The sequence below is a fragment of the Passer domesticus genome, chromosome 15 (assembly GCF_036417665.1).
Source record: "Passer domesticus isolate bPasDom1 chromosome 15, bPasDom1.hap1, whole genome shotgun sequence".
NCBI lineage: Eukaryota > Metazoa > Chordata > Aves > Passeriformes > Passeridae > Passer > Passer domesticus.
In genome coordinates, this window is record NC_087488.1 from 4214058 (window position 1) to 4239371 (window position 25314).

The 25314-nt window shown below is 43.1% G+C and overlaps 1 protein-coding gene and 1 long non-coding RNA gene across 18 annotated transcripts in view; both read left to right on the top strand.

The window, feature by feature from the left end:
* Positions 1–25314, top strand: part of RBFOX1 (RNA binding fox-1 homolog 1) — a 1139646-nt gene that overhangs the window by 359585 nt on the left and 754747 nt on the right. The gene's annotated exons all lie outside the window — the stretch shown is intronic.
* Positions 125–7938, top strand: LOC135281376 (uncharacterized). The gene is made up of 3 exons (XR_010348034.1): positions 125–432; positions 6983–7084; positions 7188–7938. It is a non-coding gene; the product is annotated as an uncharacterized LOC135281376 (long non-coding RNA).

Here is a 25314-nt window from a genome sequence, read left to right on the forward strand (position 1 = left end):
TTTAGTGCTCATGGTTGTGTTTCTGCTTTTGAGTGACTCAAACTGCTTCTTCAGTGCAGCCAGAGCTGCCTTCTTTAAAATATGTGTGTGAGGCAGAGCCTGAGTGCATTTTAAAAAGGACTCAAGCGTCGCTTGAAATCTCATTATGCACAAACTTGGCTATGTGGGAACCTAAATACTTTATTGTGTTCTAAATATGAGGTGCTTTTCTGCTCCAATGAATCCAGAGTGTGTCACAATGAAGTTTTGGTGCTGTGGTGTACTGGGGTCTGCAGGACTCTGGGGCAGCTGCAAAGGACAGAGAGGTCACAATCCCATCTCAGATAAAAACCCTGTCTGGAATGAAAAGAAGCAATCTAAAACCATTCTAAAACTCAAGCAATTGAAGTGATCAAATTTAGGAAAATACAACAGCACAGTAAATACATACAGGTAAAAATCAAGTCTCTCCAGAGTTAATGGTTCCCAGCACCTCTGTTCCAATCAGCACTATTACCTGGGCTGGAGCTGCAGATTTGTTTTCAAGTGGTGACCACGGAGCTGTGATGGCCCTGTCAGGGTCTGTCACCAGCTCAGCTTGGGGCTGATTGACACGGGCCTGACAGCCTGGGGGGCTGCTGTGGCATGGCTAACAGCTCCTGTGGTCTGGGGGGAGTTGTGTTGATGAATAAAACAGCAACTCTTAATATCAGTGTTCCTTTGTCAACATGCCTTAAACTGTGCAATTTTTAATTAGTATATCTAGTAGTCACTATGATGCTTTGCTGTGTTACAGCATTATAAGTGGGAAAATTCAAGGAAAATTAGGAAGTTTCCCTTGATATTAGAAGTAACCTAGACTTTTTTTCTCTTTCCATATTTGCACTGTTACAAAGACTAAAATATGAATCCAAATTTCTAATGAGAGTATTTCTAGTGGATAGGAAATCTAAAATTTTAAAAATGGTTTCCCCAATGAAACCACTAAATATTTTGTCACTGACTGTACAAGCAAAACACTGGACACTAATTTCTATGTCAAAAAAATATTTATTGAAGTTTTCTCAGGGTGAAGCTATCTTACTCAAGAGTTCTTAAGTAGAAATTAGATTGAATAAAGTTTTCTCTAGTCCTTGGAATAGTTTTCAAATGAACTATTCCATGGTACATGACCATGCTGTTCACAAGGAAGTAATAAATGCAAGTGAGTAGAAATGGAGAGTAAGTCAGAAAGGTGATTAGCTCTTCCTGCCTGCAGATTTCAGACTTTTGGTTGCCAAAATCAAACTGTAGTCATCATGTGTGCCCTGCTCTGAGAGATTCAGACTTTACCAATAAAGGAATGCTCTATTAATTGCATAAGTGGATGCATCTTTATTAGCTGAGGGAATTTTAGGTGGTAAATTGGCTGCTTTGTTGCTGTCCCTGTGTTTGGATCAAAGCGGTCCTATCAGCAGATCTCAATATTGTTTGGAGAAGCTCATCCTCAGCCAGTGTTTCCACATGGCCAGAGCAAATGGCTCCTGAGCTATGGTGTGTTAACACCTCATGGGTTTGCTACTTAAAATGCCACATAGTTTGATTTGGTTCTTCTTTGAAGGTCTCCAAAGTGAGCCTCCAAAGCTCCACAGACCTGTCATGTAAATCAGCAGCAAATGGTATTGATCATAACGGGGAGGAAGAACACTTCTGATGTCCTTGCATCATGTACCATTTCTGCTTCTCCTCTTACCTCCCTCACCACTTTTCCAGTCCACATCAGGGCAGCCCAGTGTGGAGCCTGCACCTTTGAGGGTAATTTTGAGGCCTCTCAATGGACAAGAGGAAAGCTTTTTTAAATTGTTATTATTTTTTAATGCCCCAATCCTGGTATTTGTGCAATGGCTCTGGCAGTAGCATGTGCTGGGCTGAGTGGGGCAAACAGGGATCCTGTGGTCAAAACTGCCTTTGGGGATCTCCTAAAGATGTATTTTTCCCCTCATTCTGCTGGAAGGCTGGCTCTTGTCATCTGTGAACCTGAAGAATCTGCAATCACCTTTTAAAGAGTAGGACACTTCTGGGGTAATAACGTATTCCCCTTTCTTTAATTTTTTTTCCCCTCAGCATTTTCTCTGCTGATGTTTAATATATAAGAAGTTTAAATAATTTAATAAACTGTCTCAAATGAGGAAATTGAAAGGGAATTCCAGATGAATGTTGTAGCACAGTGCTATTGCTGCTTGGCACTGGGGTGTGGGTGGTCCTGCCTGGCACCACGCTGGAAGAGGAAGCAATGGCAGGGTGGTGCACTCAGTAGAACACACAAGTATATACAGTAGGAATGTACTCAAATAACGCATTCGAAAGGTGAATTTGTGGTTTTCATTTACCTTTTCGCAACTCTGAAATGAGTCTAGCTAATGAGCTGATAAAAGGAATTGACCTTGCAGCTGATAGTTGATGTGGAAATACAGATATTGAGGAAGGTGTTTATGATCTGCACTCAGCACAGCTTGGCAACTGTTATTATTTGATGATTTGCATCATTGTTTCCAATACCAAATTTATGCCTCAGTAACTAAATGCAACACATCTGAGTTGCTGACACTGTGAATTACGATTTTGAATTCCTTCTATTTTGTGTTTAAATTGTCATCCATAACTTTGTGTTACAGCGCGCACGAGGGAGGAACTGCTAAGCTAGGATTCCTACAGCAAGCATTAAATGAATTTATCACACCCTTTTCAAATGATAAATTTAGAAGTGCATGAAGATTTACAGAGTATTCCCTATTCACAAGCATGCCAGGTTAGAGCTTCTTTAGGAGCTGCATGCTTTACTGCAATGCCTGACATTTGCAGGCTGTATGTTTGGAAGCTGTTCAGTCTTTGGGACTCTGTTGTGGTTATCAAAATTCCTGTGTTGATTGTGGTGAATGATAAGATATAATTGATCTTCTCTGCTGTGTTTGGGTATCACTCTGGATAGGTGTGCTAGGTGATTTGTGTGTTATCTTTACTTGTCTCCTTTGGCCACAGTGCTACTACAAATAAAATCTGGTCTTATAATTGGCTGATCATTACTGGGAAACAATACTTGCCATTATGAGCCTGGCCTGAGTGACAGCTCCAGTTACAGTTTTGGATAGTAAATTGGAAATACTGGTCTTTTGTTGGAAAGAAATGAAGAAAATAATTATTTGAATGTAAATTTTGTGCCCTATCACTGAGTGTTTTCATACAAATTAGGCAAAAGTAATTTCCTGTGATCCTTTAGAAGTCAAAGATGGAAGAGAAGTATATTTCTGTGAATTGCTTAACCACAGAATGTCACACGCACTTTAACATTTGCAAGTACAGAATAACTGGTTTAATTTGTATATTCAGAGATAGACAATGTTAATTTGTTATGCAGCCCATTAGATAGGGGAAAACCTGCTGAGGACATAAAATCCTTATCTTGAGAGAAATGCATTTGGAGAAGCCAGCAGATGTCAGTATGTTCTTGTCATACAGGCCTTTTGTTTTACACAATAATTTCCCTGGAATGAAATATTATAGAAATAGTAAGTGATGTAACACCATGGCAATACAGGCCTGTTTAGTTTAAATACTTTCCTGAAAAGGGATTTATTTCTGGACCTAGGCTGGCACGACCTCCGTGCACACACCAGCTTTCCCTGTGTGTAACTCCTCCTCAGACTCTCTAAGGTAAAATACTTTGCCAAATGAGGATGTCATTGATAGTATTGCACCTTAGCTTCTAATTGAGATTTTTGTTTCCTGTGTAGGTTTCCTTCCTATATTGTGAGGCATTTTGAGAATGCTGGCACACTCCCTCCTGTTTGTCTAGCCAGGGTGTGTGTTTGAACTCTGATGTGTCTAATCAAATCTGTCTCTCTAATTTGGAGATTATTTTGCCACTGTTTATACATGGTAATAAAAACCAGATGAGCTGTTCCTTGTCTTCCTTGCATTTCAAAAATCAATACCACGATGACATTGTGGAGAAGACTCTCCCTTCTGTGAGAGTGCAAACTGCTGGCACGGAGTGTGGAAGGACGCAGAATTCCTCCTCTGGATGCTCCCCACGGTGAGCTGACCCCAGTTTTTAAAGCAGGGACTGTGGCAGGGTGCCAGGCTGCCCTTTGCAGATGGAGCTTTCCCAGGTGTGCAGGAGCAGATGGGAGCTGTGGCCATGAGCTGGAGGCACAGCTGGTGCCAGGGAATCCAGGCTGGGTCCCTGCCCGAGACAGCCCTGTGGGCAGCACAGGGACCACCCTGGGACCCCCTGAACCTGGCTCGTGTGTCCCCAGGCTGTGTCAACACTGTGTCCTTACCCAGGGATGGACATGCCACAGCTCCACAGAGACACCTGGGTCCCTGCTGCCATCAGCTCCAGCCCCACTCTGGTCATTGTGACCACTGTCCAGCCCAGGTCCCCCCAGTGCTGATCACCTGCAGCACTTGGTGTGTTCACCAGGAATCCTGTCTGAGGATAAAAGGCTCTTTCCTTCAGCTCTTCTTAAGGAGCTGATGTCAATTTGTTATTTGTGTGTGTGTGTTGGGGAGCTTTTTCTCTTCACAAATAGAATGGGCCTGCTGGGAGATGTTCCCTGAGCTTTATTTGTGGCATCAGCATCATTACATGATGTTTCCGCAGACAGTAGGAAGATGGAAGACCCCAACTTTCTGAAAATCTTCTTACCTTTACTATTTCCCACACTATGTTCTTCTTTTTTTGTAAATTCATACTCATAAAATAGTGTAGCTTCACTTCAGGGTTTTTAATTACATTTCCAAGGAGAAATTGACTTTACATTTTCTCTTTCTTCAACTCTCTCTTCAAGCTCTGTCGTCTTGAAGCGTTTGTTTACGTGCCAGACCTATTCTTTGTGACTTACTCCCTGCTTCTGCTCATCTCACACTCTTGGAGTGATTTTCAGATCATGCAAATGAGAATCAAGGCAGGCAAGGCAGCTAAAAAAAGATATCTCTGGAGTACAAACCCCCCAAAGTACAACATTGGTGAGGTTGTAGGCTGGGAAGAAGGTATTTGATTTTCCAAGATTGGTTTTTGTGCCTTTGCCCTTAATGCAGTTTCTACAGCTGTTGACAAACACCCCAAAATCCTGTTGAATATTGTTCTTTACTTAGTGCTGAATGACTTTTTCTGCATGATACAATAGTGTAATTTCATTCAGATTTTAGCTTGCTGTCCTGGAGCTGAATGGAAGATACCGCACAGTTATAGTTCTCTTTCCATTTTGTTATAGGGGGAAAAAAAAGAAAACACATATATATCGGTCTGCATTTACAATGTTTAAATATGTTTTAATCTTTTTTTTTTTTTTAAGTGAAAATAAAAAGCAAAAAGCATTTTTCCACCACTGAATAAAAAAAATAAGAAGCTGTATCCTGTATTGTTTTGAGATCTTTCCTGCCATGGCAATGAAAGCTCTTTCTGATGGTTGACTCTTATTAAAAACTTGCAAAATATCCATGTACTTAATCCCCCTGTGTAGCTGGCAGCGCTGCTTCACCTTGGGCTCCTGAAAATGAGGTTCTTGGCAAAAAAAAGTTTGGAATTTCCATCCTGCTTTAACACTCTTAACATCTGTACTGAAAAACAGCATTTCCCTGAAGCTCGTGGTCAGCCTGGAGGATTGATCCTGCAGCTTCTGTCCTGCTGCACACTGAGGGTTTAGCTAGAAATGTAGGCATTAAAATGAGTAAATTAAGGGAGCTGGTGTCCTTGTGGATATCGAAACACATGGACCAAAGTACCAGAGTGGTACAATTAAACTTGAAATTAATTTTGATCAGTTACTTACTAACAGTGCTCTTAGAGCTTTTCATACTTTACATATAAATTTATTTGTTTCAAATACAACTTTCATTTGACTGGATTTTACACTTTCCTTTGTGCGGTGTTCACATTCTCTGAACAGAGAGAGAGAGAAGAGAAAATTCTTATCTCTACTCATGCTCCTGTTTGGCACATGTGGAATGTGTTATGGAGATTGTTTACTGAGAATAATTTGTTAATTGGACTCTGCTGGTGGTTGTTTGGACTGATTGACCAATTGGGTCAAAGCTGTGTTGTGACTGTCTGGAAAGGGTCACAGGTTTTTCTTTAGTAGTGCAGTATCTCTTTAATATAATACAGTATTAGTGTAATATAACCTAGCTTAATAAAGCATTTGTTCAGCCTCCTGAATCATGGATTCAGAGCACATTATTCCCTACACTGGGGTTGCCCTGCATCAATACCTCTGTGTGTGCATTTGTACATTTTGGAAGAGATTAATGGGGAAATTATTCAGAAATGGATGCATAAAGCTCTAAGCAATACTCCTGTGAGTGGCAGGTGCTTTGATGAAAGTGGACAGGTGACTTTTTGAGAAATAGTCATTTAATATGGTAATTTGGGACAGACCAAATAAACCAAAGCAGGAATATATCTCTGTAGACACTTCTCTTCCTGAAATAAATGTGGAATGTGATCCTCCTCGTGGGAGCAAAGCGAGGTGTTGTAAAGGTGATGTGTCCTAGCAGGCAGAGTTGATACCTCCCCAGGGGGCATTCACAGAAGTCAAACCTGTAATTCCCTGCAGCAGCCTCTTCAGCAGGGGATACTGAAAGAGTAGCCAAAATTATATCTGTGATATCATTTTCATACAAGGTGATTTGGGAGATGTTAGTATTGAAATTCTAGAGAGTCCCTTGTTCTGTTCTCTAATTCCTTATATGGAATCATTTCAAGAATGATAATATCTTATTTCTTATACAGAATCATCAGAATAACACAGGAATCATAAAATACTCTTAGCAGTAGAATTTCTGATTGCAGTTCATTCGTAACAAAAAATTTCAGCAAAAACTTTCAACTGAAAGATTATTTTTTTAACTTGGCAGTAGCTTATCCTTCCTAATTCCTTAAAGGTTTCCTTTCCCAGGGCTTTCCAGGGAAATTTCCAGGCAAATTGCCACCTCTGTTCTCTTTTCTCTTTTTCCTTTACAGTCAGGTGCTGTGAGAGCTCTTCTTTTAACTGCAATGGGGAAGCAACCAACCAAACTTTGTAGGAAAGCCCAAAATCTGTAGGACTTCCCACATTCTTCATAGGTAACTTCCTGTCCCCCACATTTTGCATGCCTGGTGCATTTTTTTTTCTAACCATGGAAACAGCAGCTCCTGCCAAGGTGCTGCAGCTGCCCCATCCCCTCAGGGCTGAGCAGGTCCAGCTGTGCCACATCTGCTGCAGGGTTTGTGTCCAGCTGCTGGCTGCACATTCCACTGAGCTGAGCCCAAAGGAGAGGAGCACCAAGTGACACCAGCCCTGAAAGCAGTGGGATGGATGAAGTCACATTCCAATCACAGATGAATTAGTGTTAAGTAGAGGCTCAAATTCTGAAATTACATGTTCTGGGAAAATGAAGAATAATCTCCCTGAGCACAGGTGCAAATTTATCCTGTGTTGGCATTATTGCATTTGTTCCAAAAGGAAATCCACCAAGAAGACCAGGAACTGAAAACTGTAAAAATGCTTGAGAAAAGTCAAGACTCATTCCAGTCTGTTGTGATGGAAGAGTCAGGAGTGCACGATGAGAAGGGCTCAGCTGCACCTCATGGGGCCATGCACAGCACTGGACCTGTTCCTCCTGCCTCCAGGGCTTCTGGAGAGCTCATGGAATGGCCACAAGGGAGAAGAAATCAATGGGATTAAGTGTTGATTGAAAGCAGACATAAAAATGTGAGTCTCTTGAAGCATAACTAGAGAACAGGTAAAAAATATACCTGTTTTGTATACAAATATCCCGTAACACACCCGTCCCACCACACCCTGCTGGTCTGCGGGCTCCCCAGGAGAGCACCAGCAGGGCTGTTTCTGCAGGAGCAGCTGGCCCTGGGAGAGCAGGAGCAGCCTCCTCAGCCTTCGAGTCAGCAGCATGGCTGTGGTGTTGCTGAAGCACAGCTTTCTGTTCATCCTTCTGTCTCCAAACACTCCAGAGCCCAGCAGAGCAGGGGCGCAGGGACACTGAGTGCCTGGTGTGGGGCAGGTGCCATCAGCGGGCTGGGCTGGCCCTGCCTGGGGCCTGGTGCCCACCAGGGATCAGACACAGAGGGGGACATCACTTCCCAATTGTCCTTGGGGGGGAAAAAAGTCACCTGGATTGAATTTATTGCCCGTTAGAGTAGAGCTAGGTAGGGGAAAAAAAAAAAGAGAAAACACAACACACTTTTCTTCCTTGACTCAACTTCATTCTCCACCCAACCCCATTCTCCAGCTGTGCCTAGGTGGGGCCCTGGGCTCCCTCCCCAAGCCCTTCCAGCCACCAAGTCTCTGGGAGAGAGGCTGGGAGCAGCCTCTGCTCAGGAATTTCCAGAGGGTTTTGGGGGTTGTTCCACGATGGGCAGTGGCATGGGAGCTGCTGGCTGCCCCTGGAATGGGAGCTTCCACTCTGGCTCTGAATCCTGCTCCATTTCTAACCCTCTAAAGGCAGCATTGTCCTGTCCAGTCACATTGCAGCAGAGGTTGAGAATGTTTGATTTGGTATTTAAATTAAGGATGGACTTTTGTTAAGGAAGCTGAACTAACAGGCTGCATAGTGCTAGAGAAAATTTTTTTTTTGTTTGTTTGTTTGGGGTTTTTTTGCCTGCTCTGTTAGGCTGAAGGATTTCTGCAACATTCCCTGTGCTCCTCAGCAGAATGACTCCACTGGTTTTGGGGGAAGTAGGAAAATGTGTTTTGCTGATTGGTGTGCTTCATCCTGGGCACAGATCTGAGGTGAATTCAGTGTAGATTCAAATAAGTCACTATTTTAAATGTGAGACTTCAATAGCTAAACACCTGCAGGGATGTCTGTGAGCAGCTGCTGATTAAAAAAAAAAAAAAAAAAGAAGCACATGACACAGTTTTTTCCTACTTGAGGTATTGTAGTGGGAAATAAAGGATGATTTCTCACATAGCTGTTTTCAAAGCCTGATTTTTTCAGCATTTAGGCAGCGCCATTAAGTGTTTTAGCTTTGTGCGTTAGACATTTCACTGTGTTCAGTAAATTTCTCTCACTGGACTAATTTTTGAGGCTCAATCCTCATTTAGAAAAAAGAAAAAAGGGGGGGAAGTTTTATTTCCCAGAGGTGAAAGATGCTGTTTGAAGGCGAATGCACACAGGAGCCTGTGCCCATGGAGGGCTGCCCTGGAAGAGGAGAACAGGACCAAGCCTGGGCCTGAGGAGCACTGATGGTGGTCAAGGGGCATGACCTCGTGGAGGAGTTGGAAATAAATCTGGTGGTGCTGGGGGTGGTGTTTTTCCATGTCAGAAAAGCACACCCAGCCTATTTCAACCCTCTCAGGTGTTCCTTGGGGACAGCACCCTGTGCAAAGGCCTGGCTGTCTCTGCTCCTGCACTCTGGGGGTTGGTTGGTTCAATTATCAATAACCAATATTCAGAGGTTGGTTGGATCAATAATCAATATTCAGAGGCTGCAGGACCCCCTCAGTTCTCAAATGTAAAGATGTTCTGTCCTGAGACACTCATTTTGCCCAATTTGATAGGCATATTGCTGTGTTCTAAGTATATATAAAATACAGGGGTATTTTTAGCTGCTGTTGGTATTAGAATGATTTATTCTCAATGCCAGGGAAAGAAGGGTGAGAGCAAAGGCTCTTGAATATTTTAATAACATAATTTTGATGTATTGGATGGAAGTTAGGAAGATTATATGGCCTTCTTATTCAGAATATGGCTCATCAGGGTGGAGACTCTCCCAGGAATCACAAGAAATGCATTATTCTGTGCAGTATATCAGGGGACTGATACAGTAACTGATAGTAACTTGCTTAATTAAAACAAATTACTGTGAAGTTCTCTGGACTGCATTATGGGGTTGCATGTCCTCCCTGTGGGGAAAGGCAGAGGAATGATCTGGCTCTTTTATTTCATCTGTAGGTGTTATTTACCTGGTTTTATCTTGCAGTAATGTAGAAAAATTATAAAGAAAGGCCTCATAAAATCAAGCCTGCTCTCCTAAAATCAGTGGCTGGCATTGTCAGGGCAGCCCTTTGCAGGTTCCCATGTGAAAGCAATCCCAGTGTGAGCAGTTCATTAACATAAGCTTCTACTCCTGGGTGAAAAACAACCAGCACCTGTAAAAACTGGTTTTCCACTGTTAGATAAAAAATGAAAATTATCTCTCACAAACAACTTCCCCTGCATGTACACACTGAGATTTGAGTGACCAATCAATACAGAATAACAACCTGTTACTGACCAATAAAGTAATTGGCAAGAAAGCTCCTGACCAACTGGAGTTCCACACAGGTCTGTAACTGTGTAAAAAGGAGTTCTGGGAATAAAGAAGGGGCTTTTCCACCATGAAGACAATGGAGTCTGTGTGATTGATTCCCACAGTTTCAGAAATCATTAGGTGGGGCTGGAAAAGCAGTGGGTTTCTGTTCAGCCCTGGTGGGATGGTTGGTTGTAAATGGGTTTTCTGCCAGTGCTGCTGGGGAGCTTCAGCTCTGCTTACTGGGTCAGTTTGACCAGAAACAGAGAAATGTCTGTGGGTGTGTGGGGTCCAAGCCTGGCAAGAGGGGATCGAGATCAGTTTGGGTCAGTTTGACCAGAAACAGAGAAATGTCTGTGGGTGTGTGGGGTCCAAGCCTGGCAAGAGGGGATCGAGATCCACTCTGGAAAGCTCCAGAAGCACTCAGGCTGGCCTCAGGTGCTGTGGGAGGGCTCTGAGGGTGCTGCTCTGGGCATTGCCAGGGCATCCTCAGCAGCTGGCAGCTCTGAGGCTCTGCCCGAGGCTTTGGGCAGCTCACATCTGCATTTAGCAGCTGCACAGGGTGCTGTGGGCACCCCATGAGCTGGGCTGGCTATTCTGAACACATTTCTGGAAATCTGGCAGGTGCTTTGCTGGGTTTTTCCTGACCTGCCAGGAGTCAGGTGAACTGAGGCCACATTTCTCTTCACAGAGAAAAGCAAGGCACAACTTCTCAAGGATTTTCTGGGAATCGCAGCGAGGAACCTCAGAGAAAGGAAAAACAATTCTTATCTCATTTTCTGTGTCTGTGTTGTGCCAAAGCAGAATGCAACATGGAGATTGTTTACCCACAGTGATGGGGTTTTGTTCCTTGGCCTGTCAGGGCCAAGCACGTGTCCAGACTGTCAGTCAGCAGACAGTCACAAGATTTTGTTCAGTTGAGTTGAGTGCTTGTGCAGATTCAGTTTAGATGTAGTGTAATTTAGTGTCAAATGATATAGTGTAATAAAGTAATTAATTTGCCTTCTGATATCAATGGAGTCAGATGCACCATTTCTTCCCAGGCGTTGGGGTCATCTGCTTTTCCTATAGTGAACTCCTCTGGCCCTAAGGGAATGAATCTCTTCTGTTCTTATGTGGCTTCCCTTAGAACAGGAACCAAACCAAGCTTTCTGAGATCATAAAATCCTTTGGGTGGGGAAGGATCATCAGATCCATTTGATAGCCCAGCAGTGCCAAGTTCACCCCTGAGCCATGTCCCTTAGCACCACACCTGCAGTCTTTTAATTATCTCCAGGGATGGGGCCTTCATCACCTCCCTGGGCATCCTGCTGCAGTGTTTGATAGATCTTTTCATGAAGAAATTGTTTGTGATGTCCACTCTAAACCCACCCTGGAGCAACTTGACACTGTTTCCCTGCTCACTACGGCCTCCTTTCAGGCAGTTGAGGAGGGTGATAAGGTTTCTTCCCTTTTAGAGCAACCTCCAGGATCTGGAGCAAGATTTGTTATGTTCTTTGTGGCAATGGACCAAAAAATAGCCATTAACTTTCTTTAGGGAACAGTTAAAAAACTGTTTGCTTTTTGTTTTATTTATTTACTCATTTATTTTATTTATTTACTATTTTTTTCTTATTTCTTTTATTTACTTACTCATTTGTTAAGATATGCACTTTGTATGTTAAGAAGGAAATAATTTGAGATTTTGTAATAAATTCTTTGGATTCTGGGTTTATGTTGTGTAAATTATATTTCTACAAACAGAATACAAGCCTAAATTTGAATAATCAGTTTTCTTGCCTATGAAACTGATACCCATTTAATGCTCCTTTCATGGTGACTTTCAGCTGAAGCTCTGAAGGGGTTAGCAGCAATTTGTTTCCCCTGTCTGTAGCTGAAGTTTCCTTGAAAAGTTTCATTAACACACTATCATGGTTTAAAAATAGAAACTCAAGAGAATTACTCCAACTCAAGTAATATAATGCATCAAGAAGCTTTTCATTTTATATTATAATTATTCCAAAGCACTTCAACCTAGCCACTTTTCCATTATGAGAAGAATTCTACACCATTTTGTATCCAAAATTGCATTTCTCAGAAATTCTATGCCTGTGTGTAGATAACTTGCAGTGCTCCTATTGTCCTTGTTTCTTCTCTGCTGTGGAATTAAATCCCAATGTTTAGAAAACTCCTAAATGAGTTTTGTTGCTCTCTCCATGCACAGAAGAGCAGAATGCAGCAGCTGAGAAGCTGCAGTGCCCTGTGGGTTGGAGAGCATGACATGGGAGATTTCTTGCTCCAGTAGCTGCTGATGGGGTGCTTTTCAAGCCCTCCTTCTATTCAGGAAAAGTTCATTTTCTCTTCTTTTTTCCTTCCCTCCAGCCTCCCAAAAGAAGAAACACATATTTATAGTATGCAGGCAGCTGGACAGGTCTTCAGTGTTTAGATACAAACTATGTGTATAGTAACTTCACCTAAACATCTATTGGTGTTTTAAATACTAAAATCAATAAATAACCTTACTGCTGTGCTAATTTAGTGACACCTGTCAGTTTCTCTGGAAACTGGATCCCAAGGAATTCTCAGTCAGCTGCTTAAACTGAATTGAAACTCAGCTTTGAAAATACAATTTGCCTGCTGCCTTGACACTTACAAATGTCTACTATTTATTTTGGACAGAAAATTATTAATTTTCTTCTGGCATGTCTTTTGCTTGTTTGGGGATAGTTCTGGGAGGTTGTTTTTTTTTGTTGGTTGTTTGTTTGGGTTTTTTTAATGTGTGTGTTTACATACAGTGTAGACTGAACAGGATCAGAGACTGGCAGGGGCAGGAAGGGACCTCTGGATGTGCTCAGGTCCCACCCCACTGCTGGGCAGGGACGCCCAGAGCTGCTGCCCAGGACTGTGCCCAGCTGGCTTTGGGCTGTGCCCAAGGTGGAGCCATCCCAGCTGGAACATGCCCCGGTGACTGCCAGGGCTCACCACCCTCCCAGAGGAGCAGCTCCAGGTGTTGTGAGGGAACCTCCTGGCTGCCAGCTGCTGCTCACTGCCTCTGCTCCTGTCACAGCCCCACTGGGAGCAGCCTGTCCTGTTTTTACCCCACTTTCAGATAGTTGTACACATTGAGGAGGTTCCCCCTGGCCTTCTCCAGGCTGAGCAGTCCCAGCTCTCTCAGCCTTTCCTCACTTGAGGGCTGTTCCAGGACCTGCAGCAGCTCAGCAGCCCTTTGGTGGGCTCTGTCCTTGTTTCCCCTGTCCTGGGCATGTCAGAGCTGGGCACAGCACTCCAGGGTGGCTCTCCTGTGCTGGCTGGGAGTTGAGGAGGATGTTCTCAGCCTGCTGGCAGAGCTGTCCCTAGCCCAGGATGCTCTGGCCCTTCTCTGCAGCCAGGGGATGCTGCTGGCTGTTCAGCCTGGCTGCAGCACCCCTGGACCTTTCCAACCCCTGGGATCCTGGCATTTATTGGTGTCTAGAGCTGCTCCTCCCAGCTGTGGGACTCTGTCAGCCCATCTCACCCTCCTGTCGGGGCTGGCAGCAGAACCCCCTGGGGTATCAGCCTGTCCTGTGTCACAGCAGTGACACTGTGCCCACCATGACATCAATAGTGGAGGTGTAACTGGACCGAGCCCAGTACTGGCCTCTCTCACTGGGAGGCTCAGGCACAGTGTAGCCATGATATTTTATGACAAATCCTTTGCTAGGATTTTTCTCCTATTCTAGCTGAGAAGCCTCAGAAAGTAAATGTAAACAATAACTATCTGATGGCTGTGGAATGTGGTCTGGACATTGTTCACCAAGAGGTGCATCTTAGATTGCTCCATGTGGATTGTTTTCACTTGATGACCAATGACAGCCACCTGTGTCGAGGCTGTGAGCAGTCACAAGATTTTGTTATTCATTCCTCTCCTCTCCTTTCTAGTGTTCTGATGGTTCTTTTCTCTCTATTCTTTTAGTATAGTTTTAGTATAGCATTTTCATATAATATAATATCATAATATAATAAATCAGCCTTCTGAAACATGGAGTCAAGATTCTCATCTCTTCATTTGTCCTGGCACCCTCGAACACCACCATGGCACAGCCTCACCCAGAGCTCCCTGGGGCTCTGGAACTCACAGCCCCTCCAGAAGGCAGCACCTTGCTTTTTCATCTCCTCTCCACGTCCATCCGTTCAGCCTCACCCTGGCTGCAGGTTCAGAAGGGAGCACAGCAGCATTCCCCGATTTCCTTCTGCCCCTTTGTAAAACACTCAGGTGGACAGGAGCAACAAACCCATCAGTGCAAAGTCACACAGATTTTTCCTGAAACAGCAGTCCTTCTCCATTAGCTCTCTGTCCAGATGGCTGAGTATATGGTGGAGCAGAATTAATGGGTGCTGGGGAATCCACCTCCATGTGGGACAGGCAGCAAGGCTGGCAAGCAGTCAGAAAGCCCTGGGAAAGGTTGTGGCTGAAGGACACCACTGTTGGGAGCACAGATGAAGATATATTCCTGAACTCAAGGAGGAAACACAGAGGGTGCATTACTGCATGGGATGATTAGATGACTGACTAATGAGCCTTGAGGGGCAAGGAAATTGGCTACAAAAGCAATTAAATAAGCACCTGACATTCCAGTGTACTCTGTATAAACAGTGAACTTTTACCATGTTTACTTGGCAAAGCAAAACAAATGCTGTTTAAGCATACAAGGCAAATTGCTGCAGGAAGAAAAAAAAACTTTAAAAAATCTGTGTTAAACAGATTGTTCTTCTGAAAGTGTGTTAGTAAATGCTTTTCTCTGTCAGAAGGTGTGATAACACATTGCAATGCTAGCACTGTAAATCACTGTCCACAGATTTCATTAGTTATTCTGGATATTCAAGCCAATATTTAACTCCATGTTCTGCTTTAATCTGTCTATTGTTAGATACCATTAGGTAATAATAGATTTTTTTCATTCCCTTTAGAGACAAAACTTCTGCATAGTAATCAAAATATAAGTGACAGAAGGGTCCTTTTGTATAAAATCTGATGAACCAACATTGGATACCTGTTTCTGTGACATAACAGGACATCTCTGAAATGCACCTGGGCAGGTGGTGGCCAGCTTGGAGTGCAGTCAGCCCAGCCATGGACCTTTAAGAAAGGGTTGAGACCAAAGGCAGCTAAATGAACATTTGTCATTTTGGCAGATGGAGGTTCTGAGGTGTTTTGAGTGGCTGAAGGCACCCCCAGCCCCAGGTGCCTGTGCAGTGTGAGAGGGCTCTGGCTGAGATGGAAGGAAGGTTTTTCCTTCAGGCTCGGATGGTTCCACTGCTTTGTGCCAATTCTCATCACACAGAGCTGTGTTCACCTTGTGTGCTGAGGGCAGGGAGCTTCACACCTTCTACAGGCAGAGGGGAATTCACCCACAGGATGGAGCAGATGTGAATATTGGCTCAGCTTTCTCCTTCCAGCCTACTTTCAAATTACTCGGTCAAGTATTTCACTTGTTGCCCCACCCAGTGGAAGTAACAACTTTGGGACTCTGTTGTTGGGCAATTCAAGGTCAGGAAGAGATTTGAAACACATTTCCAGTGAGCCAAAGATAAAGTGTTTATAATATTTTAAGAGCAGACCAGATTCTCTGGTAGTGTTGCTGAGGGTGATCTTCAGCCAGGTGCTCAGTAAGTCTCTGGCAACCCTTTCTGTGTGGAGGTGCTGGAAGTGTCACTAATTTTGTTTTTCCTGGTAAATGTGTGCAGCTAAAGGAAGAAAGTGGTAATTTTCAAGTGTCAATTGGAGTTGTAACTATGTGTGACACGGAGCTGTGCTGGGAGATTGAAGCAAGTGGTTTCTGTCCTCTGTAACCAACTGGAAGCAAAGAAATCAGGTGGGATATTTTTTTCTGTAAGAGGAGTTGCAATCACTTCGTAAAAGTGTTGAATAATGTTATATTTGCTGCCAGAAAATCATGCTTGGTCTTTTAGGGCAGTCTAAAATTAATCATATATTTGTTTCTTAATTGCCTCATTAAATTCAGGTTCAAAAGTCCTCCTGTACTTGGAAGTCACAATATGCACTGCTGAACCCCATAAATGTTGTGTATGCCCTGGTTACTTCAGAGGATAAGAATTCTAGATTTCTGAGCTGAAAGAGCTTTATTATGAAGTGACATGTCTGGCTTTAGAGACAGAGGTGGAATTGGTACATCAGAAATTAATGAATAATATATAAGGACTGATACCAGCTTTGCTTCATGAGTTGGCCTTACTATTTAGCCTCAAGCAGAAGCAAGAAACACACACACAAAAAGAAAGGTTGTTAAGGTAGAAAGTTAAATATTTAATGCCAGTGTCTGCTGTATATTTTCATTTTGTGTATTCATGGAAATATATTTTGGAACTGCAGGGAAATGTTATTTAAAATACAGTAGTGGCAGATGGGGCATATTTGATTGAGGCATCAAAGTGCTAGACTTTGTAAAAGGTATGAGAGAAAATTCCTGGATTAGCCTTGAAATTTTCACTGACATCTTTCCTTTTCTTTGGGGTATTCTGGCTCTCATTTTGGCTTTCATTTGGGATTTGTGTGTACCAACTCTTCCTTTCTTTGCTGTTTTAATGAGGTGATGAGCAGGCAGCAGTAAGAGCTGGTTGTTTTCCCAGTAGCAGTTGTGTCTTTCAAGCCCTCCACAATGCATCCTGTCAGTGACAACACTGAAAATGTAACACACATCCTTGAGTGCTGCCTTCTGTCATTAAAAAAAAGGTTTTGTAAACCTGCTGGGTCCAGAAATAGCACTGGAATTTCTGTTTCCTGGGCTAACCAGGAGCTGGATGTTACACGAAAGAAGACGCTGGGAGCAAAATGGATTTTTGGGTGAAAACATCAGAAATTGTTAGAAAAATGTAAACTTGGGTATTTTCTTCTCTTGCCCTGGAGGGTGTAGTTGGAGCATTAGGGTGTGCTGAGATTTTTAGCATTTGGTTTGTTGGCAATGAACAAAGATAAACCCCTGCCTGCCTATTTGCAGCTGCACAAATTGCAGTAAATTTGTCCTGGACCCATCATTGTGTAGAAAGGTAGATGTTGTTTCAAGGGTTTTGGTATTCAGCTGAAACAAGAATTACATATAGATTCTGATGTTTTTCTCCTTAAAGATGAAAAAAATCATTGTAGAATGTGTTAATTTTCTCATTGGTAGATCTGTTTTTAAGTCAGTTTGGATATTTGTGTGTGTGCTGGCTCTCAGAGTTGCAGGAAGGGCTTAGTGAGCTTCCATGGGCTTGGCATTTTAGTGTGGGTCACAGGAGCCTGCTTTTCTGTTAGATAAAGGCAACACTTCATTTCTTCTACAGCTCTAGAAAAAAATTTGTGTTAGGCTTTCCTTGTAAGACCTTTTAACATGGATCAAGCTGCTCCCAGTGGCTGGAAGAAGGAGGAATGTCCTGATCACAGCTGTGTCTTGTTTTGGACTCCAGTCAGAAATCTACAGCCAATTCTGCAGGTGTTTTACATGAGAGGCAGCTCAAACACACACATGTGTGTGACTGCATAGATATGTCTACACTTTATTTCACTCTTATTCAGAGCTTAAAAAACCCCTGTGCTTGTTGCCTTGAGTGCTGCCAAGTATAGTTGGATAATTGCTTCTCCAGAAATCTGATTTGAGTAAGAAGAAAGATTTTGGAAACGGGACTTCTGTGGGAAGTTAAAATGATGCAGGACTTGTTTCCTGGGGCTGAACAGCCAGCTCCAGTGCTCCTGGTGCTGTTGGGAGGCTTGGCAAGCACAGACCCTGTAAAGCTCACAAAATCCAGTGTTACTGCACTGAGCTCCTTGGAGCACTGTCCCCAGTAAGAACTGGTTTAGGTTGTTGTTACTTGAGATAGAACTGGCAGGCGTTGTGGGCAAGAGTGGTAAAAGAAAGAAATGTGCAGCTTGGGAAAGACAGTTTGTAAATTAATTTAATGTTTTTCTAATTGCTGGTTGGTTGAGGTTTTGAAGAAGCACAATCCATTGACCATTCAGAACAGAATGATAAATTAGTAGTGTTAAAAGAAACTTTTAGATCACATAGCACTTACGATGTAATTTGGTCAGCTTTAAAAATATAAGATCTCCTTAGAAGTGTAAGAAATATGCTGCAACTTCAGTTATCTTCCCTATTGACTTAACCTGGTGCATGTGAAGTACATTATAAAGCATTAAAATGCAATTATTGCCAGCATTAACCTGGCAGCGTTGCTGATTTTGAGGCTGAGGAGGACAGGAGGTGAGGCAGGCAGCTCTGCTGTTCCTCAGGGAACCTTTCCTGGCCTGGCTGCAGTGTCAAGGTCCTGGCAGGGGTGTGGGCTGGCCCTGCTGCTGTGTGTGCACACAGAACAGGAGCAGGGCTCTGTGCTGGCATGGCCTGAGCAGGATTTGTGCCAGGGCAGGGAGGGGCAGTGTGAGCACAGGACTTCCCCGAGCTCTGTTTGCCCTGGAGGGCTTGGCCAGGGCAGGTGGGGCAGCCTCTGCTCCTCTGGGGTAGGATTGCTCCAGGTGTGCTCCCAGCTGCAGGTGTGAGGAGCTGGGGCGGTGCTGTGCAGGCACAGATGGGATTCTGGAGCTGCTGTTCCAGCAGTGCTGTGCAGGCACAGATGGGATTCTGGAGCTGCTGTTCCAGCAGTGCTGTGCAGGCACAGATGGGATTCTGGAGCTGTTTTTCCAGCAGTGCTGTGCAGGCACAGATGTGGTTCTGGAGCTGCTGTTTTTCCAGCAGTGCTGTGCAGGCACAGATGGGATTCTGGAGCTGCTGTTCCAGCAGTGCTGTGCAGGCACAGATGTGGTTCTGGAGCTGCTGTTTTTCCAGCAGTGCTGTGCAGGCACAGATGTGATTCTGGAGCTGCTGTTCCAGCAGTGCTGTGCAGGCACAGATGGGATTCTGGAGCTGTTTTTCCAGCAGTGCTGTGCAGGCACAGATGTGGTTCTGGAGCTGCTGTTCCAGCAGTGCTGTGCAGGCACAGATGGGATTCTGGAGCTGCTGTTTTTCCAGCAGTGCTGTGCAGGCACAGATGTGATTCTGGAGCTGCTGTTCCAGCAGTGCTGTGCAGGCACAGATGGGATTCTGGAGCTGCTGTTCCAGCAGTGCTGTGCAGGCACAGATGGGATTCTGGAGCTGCTGTTCCAGCAGTGCTGTGCAGGCACAGATGGGATTCTGGAGCTGCTGTTCCAGCAGTGCTGTGCAGGCACAGATGGGATTCTGGAGCTGCTGTTTTTCCAGCAGTGCTGTGCAGGCACAGATGTGGTTCTGGAGCTGCTGTTCCAGCAGTGCTGTGCAGGCACAGATGTGGTTCTGGAGCTGTTTTTCCAGCAGTGCTGTGCAGGCACAGATGTGGTTCTGGAGCTGCTGTTCCAGCAGTGCTGTGCAGGCACAGATGGGGTTCTGGAGCTGCTGTTCCAGCAGTGCTGTGCAGGCACAGATGGGATTCTGGAGCTGCTGTTTTTCCAGCAGTGCTGTGCAGGCACAGATGGGATTCTGGAGCTGCTGTTTTTCCAGCAGTGCTGTGCAGGCACAGATGGGATTCTGGAGCTGCTGTTCCAGCAGTGCTGTGCAGGCACAGATGGGGTTCTGGAGCTGCTGTTCCAGCAGTGCTGCTGCTCTGGAGATGTGCAGTGGAGCAGCAGCAGGACAAGAGCTCGTGTTTACGTGTGGAGACTTCTCCTTCCTCCAGAGCTGTGTCTGGGCAGTGACAGCTTCTTTCTGCAGTGAGTGCAGATCTGAGAGCCTGCTCTAGGGCAGCTGCTGAAGTGCTTCACAGGGCTGGGACTGCCCTGGATCCCCCAGGCTAAGGCAGGGAGCATCAGCCACAGCTCAGGAGTATGGCAGTGCACTTCCCATTTTATTCTAAAGAAAATTATCAGGTTTTGTGATAATTAACCTATAATTTTATTAATGTGACCTCTCTCCTGTAAATATATATTTCAAAAGAAAAAAAACCCATCTCAAATCTATCTCCTGATAGTTTATAAGATAGACTCCTTTACAGGAGTACTTTAAGCAATTATAACAGGAAAATTTGGTACGAAAGATTTAAGTGCATGTTTCACAATTTTCTAATTACAGGGGCTTCCTTTGGGTCTTCAAAGTAGATTATTGGCCCTAAAACATTAACACACACATCCCATTTCATCCATCCTGCTCTCTTAGAGCTCAGCAGGGCACTGGCAGCAGCCAGGCTCACTGGGCACAGGTGCCTTGGCATTTTTTTGGCTGTTTATTTTGATTTCAAGCCTTCAGCTAGGAATCCTAGCAGATTGCAAGCGTGCTGCCATGGAGTTTACAAATCTTTGTGCAATATTTTCAAAACAAAACAAAATGTGAATTGAGGATCTTCTCATAATTTCTATACAGATTTAGTGCAGCTGAGATATTTTATCAGGTTGTGCTTCATGTGTTTGCACAGAGTTGATGTATAAATTGATATTGTAAGCTTTCCAGGGTTTTGTGATTCCTGCAGGAAAAAAACAGCTCCTCTCCCACCGGCCCAGTTACAGTGGAATGTGTTAGAAAGTAAATGAGATTACAAAGTGTTGTGGGCTGTGTTCTGTTGCTGTTTGTTTTGGTTTATGTACATAACTTATCCACAAGTTGATTGGTGTAGATTAATATGGGATGAATTGCCTTGTATAGAATAGATTGGTTTAGATCAATTGTCTAACAAACAGTAAAGAAATCAAAATTAAGTAATGTATGTGTTAATGCCAGTAATGTACTTTGAAAGACCCAAAGGAAGCCCCTGTAATTAGAAAATTGCAAAATTTGCACTTAAATTTTTTGTACCCAATTTTTCTGTTATAGTTGCTTAAAGTAATTAAAGTACTCCTGTAAAGGAGTCTATCTTATAAACTAAAAGGAGATAAATTTGAAGGGTTTTTTTTATTTATTTTGAATTATATATTTACAGGAGACAGGTCACATTAATAACATTATAGGTGATTTATCACAAAACCTAATAATTTTCTTTAGACTAAAATATTTGTGCCCTGCAACTACAAAAGTGGAGAGCAAGTACCTTCAAATATTTTAAGGAAAATCAGTCATGACATGACATAAATGTGTAATAGGAGGGTATGGGTAATTCTTAGTCTCAGAACCAGGTCTCCTAGTAGAGTGCTTTTCTCTTTTATAGTGTTTTTTGCTCACATTTGCTTTGAAGTAGTCTCTGTAGTTAAAGTATATACAAATTAAAATGTATCAGCACCATATGGAAGTTGGCTTATTGCCTAACTGATGTATGTTCCATAAGTTCACTTAAGGATTGCTTTTCTCTGCTTGGAGGGTGTTTACCTATTATTTTCATATTTAAAAGACTGCCCTGAGATCAGAATAATCTGATGGGTAGAATAAAAAAGACTTTGTTCTGCATTTGGTGTAAAATCATAATGATTCCCCTTGTGTTTACTGATGAAGGGCAATTTAATTCTGGGGGGTGGTGGAATCTTTGAATTTCTGGTGTAAAGGATTGTGTGTTATACATATTCCCCACAGTATTTATTGCTTTAATAGTAAAAGCTGTATGTTAGAGCTCACAAAACACAGGTTTAGCTGGGGGATTCACTCTGAGCAATAGATATTCAGAGGAGGCACATTTTGTTTTAAAGCATACAAAATAACTGGGGACAGTAGAACTGTAGAACTGTATTCTACTTTTATTTTTATTTTTTTCCCTTCCAATCTCTTGTTGGAGTTCTGCTAGCTGAGGATCCAGATCCCTTCTCTTTTGTAAAAATTTAGGCTTAATAATTCTGCTTCCTATGCTGCTGCCTGTAGTGAAAAGTACATTGTAAAATACCTGTTTGTTTCCCTTTCCAGAAAATCTTGAATTTATTGTAATTACAGAATTATCTTAGGTGGAACTCCTCATTTTTTCCCTGCTGCTGCCTTAGACTGAGAGTTGAATTCTTTTAGTGATCCCAGTTTTTCATGCAGCTCTGTACTCTTGGACAAACAACCATACAAGATTTAGGTCCCTGAACTGTGCTATGGACTTCAGGTGTTGCAGTCTCAGGCTCCCAGTTTTTACTTGAAAAATAAGGACTATGTTCATTTTCTTTTGGTTCCTAAAATTGTCTGCATTTGCACCCTGAGAATTTGCCATGGTTTTGGTGCGTGTGTGAATTTGCATTTTTTACCATGTAATAACAGAACAGGTTGGGTTGGAGGGATTTTTCAAGGTCTAGACCAATCTATACCAATCCCAACCCTAATGATTTTAGTTCTGTGCCCAGATGAGAACCAAAATCTGTGTGTTTTTCTAAGGAAATATAAAGGTGGGGTTGGGATGGTATTTTATGTGCACACAACATAACTAAATTACTGGTTTTCTCAGAAACTTTGACCTCTAGGAATGTTTTAGAGGTTTAGGGTATTTTTTTCCCTACATCTGGCTCCAACAAATGGATGTGATATTTGCACTCCTTGTTCCTACTGCAGCCAAATGGTTTGAATATTGACCCAGATGTACATTCTGTGCCCACCTTCAGCTGGGTGAAAATCTCAAACTCACCTTGCAGATCTCCACAGGGAGATCCCCAGTCAGGGAGGCTCTTCTTGGAAAGATGGGGCTGTCCCTTGCTCCTGGCAGGGCTGTGGCAGCTTGGCCTGGATTGCTGCTGTTTTCAGGGGGTGTTTCCTTTATTTGCATGGAAAGCCAGTGAGGGCTGCAAAAGGAGTTCTCAGTGGTGTTTGGATCGTGCCTTGTAGGACAGATGAGAGTTTTGGCTGCTGCTATTGATGCCTAATGATTTTTGCCTTTTCTCTTTTCTATAGCTCTGTATTCTTTACACAGAGTTTTGGAGCTCTGTAGCCTATTATTGCATTCCTAGCTAGTTTTCCCAGTGCTTTTCCCTGCTCTGATACACAGAAAGACAAAACATATTCCAGAGCCTCCATCCTACCTTGGTTTCTCCCTGGGAACCAAGGCCAAAAACAGCTCTTGGAGACACATTTTCACCAAGAAACTTCAGTTCCACCTGTGGGAGGGGGATTTAGAAGGGGCCTGAACTTGGGGGAGGGGGGGAATTAATCACCACTCCTGCTCTTAATTGGTGCTTTTTCAGTGATGCTAATTTAGTAAATTTATAAATCTGTATTCAGCCTGTGGGGAGTGGGTTTTTTGTGGGCATTTTCCATGCCTGCCCCTGGAGGCCTCCAATAAAGACCAACCTTTGTGTTCCCTCCTGTACTAATATTATCTCAAAGTGTGTGTTGCTCCATTTCCAGGTTCTTTAAGGCATCACCTTCAGGATAAACCTGTGTAGTACCTGCAGGTGTTACTCAGAGAGGAAGGTGAGATTAGCACGGGGTGTGTGATGCCCCTGAGGCAGCAGCCTTCCTGCTGGCCTGGCTGCTCTTTCACAACCACTTTTCCTCCTTTTTAGCCAAGTAAAACCCTGTAGAAAGAAAAGTGTCAAACATTTCCACCCAGAGCAGTGTACAGCCTGTAGCTGGGAGCTGTCTCTAGAAGGATGCAGGCAGAGTTATTTCTTGTCTCTTGGGCAGAGGAGAGAAACCAGCCTGGTTTCCTTTATTACTGTAGCAGAGCTGTAAGCATTGCACTGATGTACAGTTGTTTTTTGGGGCAGCTCAGTGCTGAGAGCCTCAACCAATCCTCAGCCTCTGTCACTGAGGAAAAATTGACAGAGGCTGCAGGAGGATCTCAGTAGATGTCCACAAAGGCAATTCAGCAGACAAATACATGAGACAATTCCAATATAAATTAAAAATTAGGGAGCTAGGGTTGTTTCGCCTGTGAAAAAGGAGGCTCAGGGGTGACCTTATCACTCTACAACTCCCTGAAAGGTGGCTGCTGCCAGAGGGGGTCAGGCTCTTCTCCCAGGGAACCCCTGGCAGGACAAGAGGGCACAGCCTCAAGCTGCACCAGGGGAAGTTTAGGTTGGACATCAGGAAAAAATTCCTCACTGCAAGAGTGATTGGGACTGGAGTTGTCTGCCCAGGGAGGTGGTGGGGTCACTGTCCCTGGATGTGTTTGAGAACAGCCTGGACGTGGCACTCAGTGCTGTGGTTTAGGTGCTGAGGAGGTCTTAGGTCATAGGTTGGACTTGATGATCTCAAAGGTCTTTTCCAACCTAGTTAATTCTGTGATTCTGTGCAATATGTACATATGCATGTGTATAATCCTTATGTAGAAAGACAGTGCCATTATTTATAAATATAAAAATATATTCTATAGAAAAATGTCTAAATATATAAAATATCTATAACTATAAATATATATAAACATTATTCATATCTATTTCTATATATTATTATATAGTAAAAATATAATAATTATGGAAATATTATCTATTTATAGATAATATTTCTATAATAATTATATTATTTATAATGTGTATATATTGTATATATTATTTAATATACACATATACACATTATAATATATACACATTTATTTAATGTGTATATATTATAATGTGTACACACATCTATTATTTACCTGGTTGCTAAAAGAGTGGCCAAAAAGGACCTTTTGTGCCTCCCAGCCTGACTCGTAGGAGTGCAGGGATGGGGAGTGGCAGTGTGCAAGCACTGAGAGCCTTGTTGCTGTTCCCCAGGCTGGCAGCAGTGAATGGGATCCTGAGGAGGAGCACAGGCTGCACCCAGCCCTCAGAAATTACTGCCATAGATAAGTTGGAGGAAAGGAGGGGGGAAGACACAGAAAAGCTGTGTACTCCTTAATAGATTCATGGTTTGCAACGTTTCATAATTCCTTTCTGACTCAGTCATCTGTAGCAGTTGTATAAATTACTTCTAATGATGCAGTACTGCTGAGGAATTTTGGTTTTACTTTGCAGTGTGTCATTATTAGCTCTTAGGAAAAAAAATACCCTGTATTGTTTGGTCTGTATAAAGGACATGTAAGAAAAGGAGAGTGAATTCAAATCAAAAGGGAAAAGGAAATTTAAACCTTTGCCACAGATGTTTTCTTTGGAAAGGAAATTCAAATTGTCGCTTTGCAAAGTGAACTAAATGGAACATCTGTGACTTCTTGTTTTCATTCTTCAAGACTCGAGTCTCTTCTGTCTCTACCAGTCTTAGAGATGCATATTCATCCTGCTC